General features: G+C 40.4%; 1 protein-coding gene across 1 annotated transcript in view; it reads right to left on the bottom strand.

Annotated features, from left to right (window-relative positions):
• Nucleotides 1-9,071: 9,071 nt before the first annotated feature.
• The window catches only part of DCTN6 (dynactin 6), a 23,516-nt gene continuing 23,173 nt past the window's right edge, over nucleotides 9,072-9,414 (bottom strand). Inside the window, exon 8 of the mRNA XM_008573581.1 lies at nucleotides 9,072-9,391. The gene's annotated coding sequence lies outside the window, so the exon portion shown is untranslated. The remainder of the gene's footprint in view (nucleotides 9,392-9,414) is intronic.

The following is a 9,414-nucleotide window of genomic DNA, read 5'->3' as shown; positions in this document are numbered from 1 at the left end:
AGATCTGTTGCCGGACACGAGAAAAGGCAAGAAGGAAAAAAAAAAAAAAATTAAAAACTTCCGTGCTTCAAAAGACATTGTATTAGTTTACTAGGGAAAACTACCAAAATATCGCCAAGTATCATGAAACAAAGTACTACGAACTGTGTGGCTTAAACAACAGGAATTTTTCTCACAGTTCTGGAGGCCAGAAGTTGGAAATCCAAGTTCCAGCAGGGTTGGTTCCTTCTGAGGACCGTGAGGAAAGGATCTTTTCCAGGCCTCTGTCCTTGACGTGTAGACTGCTGTCTTCTTTCTGTGTCTGTTCATATCCTCTTCTCTGTATTCATGTCTGTTTCTGTGTGCAAATTTCCACTATAATGGCCTCATTTTAGCTTGAATATCTCTGCAAAGACCCTATCTCCAAATAAGGTCACATTCTGAATTACTGGGGATTAGGATTCCAATATCTTTTGGGGAAGGAGCACAATTCAACCCATAACACACATCATCAAGAAAAGACAACCCCCAGAATGGGTGAAATTATTTGCAAATTATGTATCTGATAAGTGTCTAGTATCCAGAACATGTAAAGAACTCTCACAATTCAACAATAAAAAAACAAATAACACAATTAAAACACGGGCAAAGGATTTTAATAGACATTTTTCCACATTAAATATACAGATGAATAATAAGCACATGAAAAGATGGTCAACATCATTAGCAAATCAAAACCTCAAGGAGATACTTCACATCCACTAGGACGGCTAAAATAAAAAGACAGACAATAACAAGTGTCAGGGAGTTTGAGGAGAAATTGAAACCCTCATTCATTAATCGTTGGACTGTAAAATGGTGCAGCCACTTTGGAAACCAGTTTGTCAGTTCCTCAAAAAAGTCAAAACTAGAACTACCATGTGACCCAGCAATTCCACGCCTAGGTACATACCTAAAAGAAATAAAAACATATGTTCACATAAAAACTTATACCTAAATGTTTATAGAAGCATTACTTATAATAGCAAAAAAGAGTAGAAACAACCCAAATCTCCATCAACTGATGAATGAATAAACAAATGTGTATCACATAATGGATTATTATTCAGCCAGAAAAAGGAATGAATTACTGATAAATGCTACAATGTATAAGAACCTTGAAAACAGGATGCTAAGCAGAAGCCAGCCACAAAAGACCACACATTGTATGATTACATTTATGTGAAATGTCCAGAATAGGCAAATCCATAGAGACAGAAAGCAGATTAATGGTTCCCAGGGATTAGAAGGAAAGGAAAATGGGAATTGACTGCTAAAGGGTATGGGATTTTCTTTTCCAAGAGATGAAAATGTCAAAAAAAAAAAAAAAAATTAGAAGTGATGGTTGCATAACTGTGAATGTAATAAAAACCAGAGAAGTGTAAGATGGTGAATTATATATCAATAAAGCTGCTATAGAAAAATCTAAGCTGGGTATCTCAAAGGCACCTCAAATTCAATGTGTCCAACCTCAAATTCTTGTTCTTAGTATCAAACTTTTGCTTGTTCTGGGGGTCTCTGGAGCTTAGTGAGTGGGTCACCATCCATCTACTTAGGCAAATTGGAAACCCCTAGATAATGCTTGGCACCTGTCTCTCCCTTCCCTTAATAGTTAGTCCATCCTTGAATCTTAACAATTTTATCTCGTAAATATCTCTTTAATTTTTCCACTTGTCCATGTCTATTGCCATATCCCAAAGACACCAGCCTCTCTTGCTAAACAAGCTTCTTCTTGTTTAGCAGTACTGGACCAGGCAGGTGTTTACTACATCAGCAATGCAGGGCACCAAAAAATTGAGGTAAATATTTGATATTTGTATCAGTTAGGATACAAGATTTCTACTAGTAACAGACAAACTGGCTCACACTTGCTTAGATACCAAGTAAATCTATTATCTCAACTACAAGAAGTCCAGCATTAGGCTCGAGGGTTAAGCTCAGCCATGTCTGGAAGCATCTGTATCTTTCCATTCTGCTGCCCCTCCTGGTGGTAAGGTGGCTGCCAGCAGCAAATAGGTAGCATATTCCTCTATTCACATCCAGTGAGAGAAGGAAAATTTCCTCCCCCAGTTATGAAATATATGTTCCTCCATTAGCTTGTGTCAGGCAAAGTTAAGTGACGTGTGTACCTGTGGACCAGGGAAAGGCCAAATACTCATTGGAATGGACTGATCAAGGTTAACCCATGGATTGTGTGGATAGTTGAACAAAACTAAGGACCTGTTAGGAAGGAGGAAGTGGGGTGCTATGGTCTGAAAGTTTGTGCACCCCTCACATTCATACGCTGAATTTCAAACCCCTGAGGTGATGATATAAGGAAGTGGGGCCTTTGGGAGATGGTTAGATCATGAGGGTGGCTTCGATCCCTTATCACAGAGGCCCATGGGAGTGTGGTGCACCTTCCACACGTGAGGACCCTGAGCAGATGTCCTCTGTGAACCAGGAGGCAGGCCCTTACCGGATGCTGAATCTCCCGGTGCCTTCATCTTTGATTTCCAAGCCTCCAGAATTGTGAGAAATAAATTTCTGTTGTTTATAAGCCACCCAGTTCATGATATTTTGCAATAGCAGCTGAAATGGACTAAGACAAGGTCAAGATGGTTGACCTAGATCTGATGTGTCTCTTTCTTTTGTGCAAAGCTTGAACTATAGTGTTGGGGCCTCATATATAGCAGAAAGAGGAAGGTAACTTTAGCAAAATAGCATCTGCAGAATGAGCGTTTTCTTCCTTCATATTTTGATATTCAAAACTCAAACGCTCTTGATTTTCTGTCATGTGGCACAAGCAAAATTTAGTGATTTTGTAAAGAGCTTCCCAGTTTTTCTTACTACATTATGATAAGGTTAAAATGTAAAGGATGCCATCTAGATTGACTGCGGTTCATTCTTTTTCTGACTACAAAGTGTACCGAACGTGATGGCAACGGTCCACCGGCTACTGGTGTAAACCCAAAGTCACGGTCTTTCCTTTTGTGCTCTAAGCATTTGAGCAGTACGTACCATACATCTACAATTGTGCCAGCCAGACTTAAGTAAAAAGGAAACGTATTCTAGGCACAGTAACAAGGTAACTTCAAAGACTTGAAACCATTCTTTTAACTAACAGGCACAGACACATCAGAGGTGATTAAGTTTTAAAAATCTGTTTATTAAAGTCAAGCACATCTAGACCAGCAACAAGGGACTCTAAAGTATAATCTCCATGAAAATGAGGCTGTTCTTTTCAAAGTGTACATAAGTCACCAAGGCAGCATTGAGGCCCAGGCAATTCACTTCCCCGTGTCTATGTCTGGCAGCTCCTGGAACTATTCTGTAGAAGCCCTGCTCCCCTATGCAGTGACAATCTGTGGATGGCCAGTTAAAGGAAAAAGTCAGCTAAAATGGGGATTCATAAAATCATATATATCATCAAAATTTTATTTTTAATTTGAAAATTTAAACAAGTCCATTCATCCATCATTCCTTTGACGACAGGGTAAGAACTTTTCTTTGAATGTGGGCCCGCTGACCAGGGTTGCACATAAGACATCCATTAACATGGCAAATACCATCGTCAAGGTCAGTGTCCATGGAGCAAACCACTCAAGACACTTGTGATGCAAAATGAGGGCAAAACTCTCCTGTTTTGATACTCCCCTGTCCTACCCAAACTTTCGCAGTTGTTTTACCCACACCTCATTCCACAGCATTTAGCATGTTTTTATCGGGGTTTTTCCCAAGTATTCCATTTATTGTCATAGAGATTACAACTCTCCCGGCACTCATAATTGTTTGGTTTTGGTAACATTATATTATGTAATCACTAAGAACAATTTGTATAAACAAGTTTGGGAACAAATACCACTGACTTTTGGAAAGCACACAACTGTTAGGAAGAGATGTGATTAGCCCACAGGGACTAGGCTACTCACTAGCTGTGACAATTTGGGCCTTGAGCAGCAGGCGTTATAGTTCACAGAGCAGGTCCTGGTTCTTAGGTCTGGACCCTACAGGCGGCTAAGAAAAGCTGAAATTGGTTTAGGAAACGGAAAACCTAAATTCAGGGACTTAACACCACTCCTGCTCACATGAAGGCCAGAAGTGCTGAAACCTTCGGTGAGAAATGCTAACCGTGAGGATTTGATCCAACCCCTGCATGCTGGGTCTCTAGGGACTGAGATGAAGCATCTCTTTGGATGTGTTCAGGGTCATGAGCCTCGTCCCAGCTAAGCTGCAAAATATTTTAACGTCTCACCCTTCGAAGGAGGCGGGAAAGAAACTCTTCCTAGTTTATGTTTAATAAAATATTAAACCCTAAAGTATCCTTAAAATGGGTCAGATTACGAAGGATAATGAAACGCTCCAAGAGCACCCATTTGCCAGCCCACAGCAGAAAAGCTATCCTGTCTCCTGGCGCCCTCCTGTGGTAAAATGGCAGCTCTGCAGTGAGGACTGTACCGCTCAGAGATGAAAGTGTCAGAAAGATGTTCATTCACCTTCATAAATAGTTGGACCGCACACTAAGAATTAACGTCCAAAATGACAAAAGTGGTGGTGCCCGAGGGCGGGCCACGGAATTAGAAGTGTTTCGTCACCACCTCCTATGGTGTCTAAAAGGAACAAAAACAGTAAAGAACAAAAAACCAGAACAATACCACAATTACCACCCTGGTTGACTAGCAATAACAAGCAGACCCGGTGTAGAGCTTTGTACAGAATGACCTGGAGCCTCAGCATCAGGATCCCCTATGGGTAATTCTTATTGAATTCAGTGGGGGGCCGGCCCGGTGGTGCACTGCGCTAGTGCGCCACTTGGGAAGTGCGGCGGCGCTCCCGCCGAGGGTTCAGATCCCACATACAGACTGGTTCCCGCTCACTGGCTGGGGGAGGCGCGGGGGCAACACCGAGGGTTGCGATCCCGTTGCCGGTCCCGGTCTGGTACGGGGGCAACACTGAGGGTTGGGATCTGTTGCCGGGCACGGAAAAAAACAAAAAAAAAAAAAAAAAAATGAATTCAGTGGGAAGGTCAAACAATTCCTTTTTAAAGTTTCCTATTGTTTCATTTCATGCAGACTGAAAACTTTAAGCAAAGACTTTAAGAAAGTCTGTCTTCCTAAATAGTTAAGAATACTCTACCTTAAAAGGTTTGTCTTCCAAAAGGCAACAGAATATGGTTTAGATCATGAACTCTGGAGCCAAAATGGCACTTACTAGCTGAGTTATTTAACCTCTCTGTGCCTCAATTTCCACATCTGCAAAATATGGATAATAATATTACCTACCTGAGAATTAAAAGAGTTAATATGTAATTAATGAGTTATATGTAAACTGCTTTTAATAGTGCCTGGTATGTAGTAAGCACTACTCAAGTTTAATAAATAAATGCAATGTAAAAACAAGTCAGAGAGTTGACTATAAATTTTAGTGTTGAGTTCTTATATTACCATTTTCCCACTCAATACTCTTATCCTTCAAAGTTTTTGTTAATAATAATTGCTATAATACTACAACAATAATTATAATAATTACAAGTTAAACTGATGACTAATGAAATTTATTTTAGGGGCAAGTAATCTGCATTTCTAAGGTCGATATGATAATATAAAAAATAAAAATCTGGTCTTTGTCCCTGGTTCCTGGCACACAGCTCCGTCAACCCTTGGAATTTACTGTCTTTTGTACGCTAAAGAGAACGTGTGACTAGAGGGTGGACACTTTCAGCTCTGCCCCGCGAACTCCAAGGAGGGTAGAGGAGCTGGATATTGGATCATAATAACTCCTGAACAGTGAGATTTGGAGAGCTCCCGGTTGGCGAAGGCGGTGACAAGCTGGGCGGATGGTCTGCCCAAAGGAGGAATGGAAGCTCTGAGCCACCCCATCCCCATGCCTTGCCTTGTGCATTCTTCCACTTGACTGTTCCTGAGTCGTATCCTTTATAATCAATCTGTAATGGTGAATATGCTGCTTTCCTGTATTCTTTTTTTTTTTTTCCTTTTTGTCTTTTTTCGTGTCCGGCAACGGACCGCAACCCTCAGTGTCGCGCCCGTACCAGACCGGGACCAGCAAGGGGATCGCAACCCTCGGTGCCGTGCCCGCCCCTCGCTCAGCCAGTGAGCGGGAACCGGTCTGTATGTGGGATCCGAACCCTCGGTGGGAGCGCCACTGCGCTCCCAAGCGGCGCATTGTAGCAGTGCACCACCGGGCCGGCCCTTTCCTGTATTCTTTGAGTTGCTCTAGAGAATTCTTGGACCTGAGAGGAGGACCATGGGAACCCTTAAATTTGTAGTTGGCTGTGAAGTGTGGGTAGCTTGGGCACCCCATTAGCTGCTGCCAAATGAAGTGGGGCAGTCTTGTGGGACTGAGCCCTTCATCTGTGAGGTTGTTAACCTCAGAGAGTGTTAGAATTGAAGTGAACTGTTGGCCACCCAGTTAGTACCTAGAGAATTGGTTGTTGGTATTGGAGAAAAACACAAGTTGGTGTCAGCAAACAGCACACAATTGGACTTCAAGAATATAAGATGAAGAACTTTGATGACATTGTGTGCCAGGCCAATTAATAAGCAGCAGTCCTTCCCAATGTCATCTTCCCCATAGTCAGGTGACCCCTTAGAGATTCTGAAGGTGCACTGGGAGGAACCCAGCTGCACATGGATGTGTGTGTAGATGCTGGTGGCTTTAAAATTTGAACATAAATTCTTTGATGCTCCTCCCTTCAACAGTAGCACTTAATTCCCCTCCCCTTGAGTGTAAAATGGACCTAGTGACTCACTTCTAACAAACCAAATTAAGTGGAAGTGATGTTGTGCAACTTTAGAGACTAGGTCATAAAAGGCACTGCAAGTTCTGTCCTCTCTTTTTTGGATCCCTCCTTCTGGAAGAAGCTCATTGCCAGGTCATGAGGACACTTGGCAGCTTTGTGAAGAGGCTCATGTGAGACAGTCATCTTGGAAGCAGATCCTACAGCCCCAGTCAAGCCTTCAGATGACTGTGCTCAGGTTGACTTCAGTACTGTCTCATGAGACAGAACCATCAGCTGAGCCACTCAGATTCTTGATCCTCAGATATTGTGTGAGATAAAATATTTGTTCCTTTAAGCTGCTATATGTTAGGGTAATTTGTTACCCAGCATAGGTAACTATTACAGTGTGTATTTACGGATGAAGTAAAGTGTAAAGCACCTTTCTGAGACCTGACACTATTCAGCTGGTGAAAATCCACCATCTTGACCCAAGAGCTAATGCCAAATTGCAATAACATGCTGTGATCAAATGGTTTTCTTTTCCCCGCCCGGTCGCTACCATGTCACAAGCATTTTGTCCTATTATTTAACTTATTTGCCTAGAATACTTGTGATGAAGTTCGAGTGCAGTTTCAGTGTGGTAGAGTGCCACCAGGAGGATGGCAGCCTGGCCACGGAGAAGCCGTGATGAGTGAAGTGCTTCCCGAAGTCTGGGCCTTGGTTCTCTGTCCTGAAGAGTCAGAAAGTATACTTTGTTAGAATATTCGGAAACTCACAGACTAAACTTACAGACTTGCGAGCAGAACCACACAAACTAAATTCACATGAGACTGATGTCTAAACCAGAGAGCCTCTCTCAATTTACAATGAGCAGAATGGAATTTTGGTGTCTCATCCAGAGTTCCTCCTTTTCCTAAATGATAATAGCTTGAAGGACCTATTAGCAACCAGAAGGTGGTTCAGTTAAGCTTGCAATTAGTGCCAAAAGAAGCGGACAAGTCTCCAGGTATGTTCTTCCCAAGCCACAGCGGGTCTGGGTAAACCGGTTCTACCTGAAGTACAGAACACTTCTGTCACTGAATTGCTCACGTCTCCTGGATTCTGGACCTCCCCCCGCTTCATGGATTACACTGCGTACACAGTCATATTTTGTTTCTCCAAACCCTGTTTTGGTAAAGTTGACTATTTCTGTTCATATTCTCTTTCCTCAAATGAGTTAATGTCATTTAATAACCTACAGTGCCTGTGGGGAACGCTACCTTCTCACTACGTGTTCACTTTGTAAGCTTAACTCTCAGGAGGTTTCTTATTACTGAGGTCCTTGTGAGGTACATCACTGTCACCCTCACATACAACCTGCAGTTTGGAGAGGCCATTTACTTAGCCTATCAGAACTTCTCCAGAGGGAATATTTTAGAACCAATTTAGAATTTCAAAGGAGGTTTTATAATTTCTGACCTTTTATCAAGAAAATTTCCATGATCAATGAAATTCTGAATTGATCATCAGGGGTTGAAACATGAATAAATAGCAGTTTATCAAACAGGGCATTTATGTGATGTTCTCCTTTTTCAAAAGCTCTATGTTCGGTCCACTACAGTACAGTTTTCCAACTAGAGTCATGAGTATTTTTACCCAAATCAAGCCTTTCCAATTTGGAAATATTAGGTTAATTTGTACTTCCAGTTTCAGAAATTAAAAAATACAGTTTTTTCTACTCACAATTAAAATTAAATTTGAGAAAATACCTTAGTATTTTAGTATCTTAGTATTAATCTCACTAGTTAGTATCTTCAGATTAATCAATATGTATTGATTCAAAAGTTCAAAAGTGTATTCCATTAAATGCATGCAGTTAAATTATTCAAAAAATTTGCAATTACAATAAAATTCTCAATATTTTGTCCACTCTGTAATTAGATAAATGGAATTATAAGTTCAATAATTAGTGATTACTAGTATGTCAAAATAATTCATAAATTTATAGATATTTCAAAATCTCTTAGTTTCATTGTACTCAGAAACCCAGGAATACCACTAAAGTAAATAATCATTTACATGTCATTTTAAACAGACATCATTCTTTTTGAATTTGTGTTCTACTGAAGACATCTTTCCCTGATTACTTCTGTCTTACTAAAAAGAAAACCAATTATATTTGTTAAGAACAAAGTGAAGTATAAATTCAACAGCTGCCAAAATTTGAGACAGCAACAAATCCACAGGAGGAACAGGTAAACACATTAGCTTTAATACAGCTAGTACATAATAAAAATTAAGACAGCTATTTTGGGAAGATTAATGCAAATAGAAAAACTGATTAAAGTATGCTCACTTAAAGCCCAGTCTTCAGCATTTTTATTTGGTTTAGTATATGCTAGAGTATAAATACGTAACAATATGTCTTTTCTTATCATGGGTAGTCTTTTACATAAATAAAATTTGTGATTAACATTTTATATAATACAAGATAAACTAAATTTGCAAATTATCAGAAAAGGAACAAGGATATAGGAAAATAATACATTCCATATGAATTATAGAGGACAGTTAACAATGAAAACCCATTACTTTCCTCTCTAATTCAATTTTACAAAATAAAGTCAACATGTATTATTACTCTGTGAGCTGTTAAGAGTACATAAACTGGGGGCCGGCCCGGTGGCGCACTGGATAAG

Source organism: Galeopterus variegatus, unplaced genomic scaffold (genome assembly GCF_000696425.1).
Source record: "Galeopterus variegatus unplaced genomic scaffold, G_variegatus-3.0.2 Scaffold936, whole genome shotgun sequence".
In the NCBI taxonomy this organism is placed as follows: Eukaryota; Metazoa; Chordata; class Mammalia; order Dermoptera; family Cynocephalidae; genus Galeopterus; species Galeopterus variegatus.
Note: the sequence above shows the minus strand (reverse complement) of the source record. Positions and strands in the feature narration are given on the sequence as shown.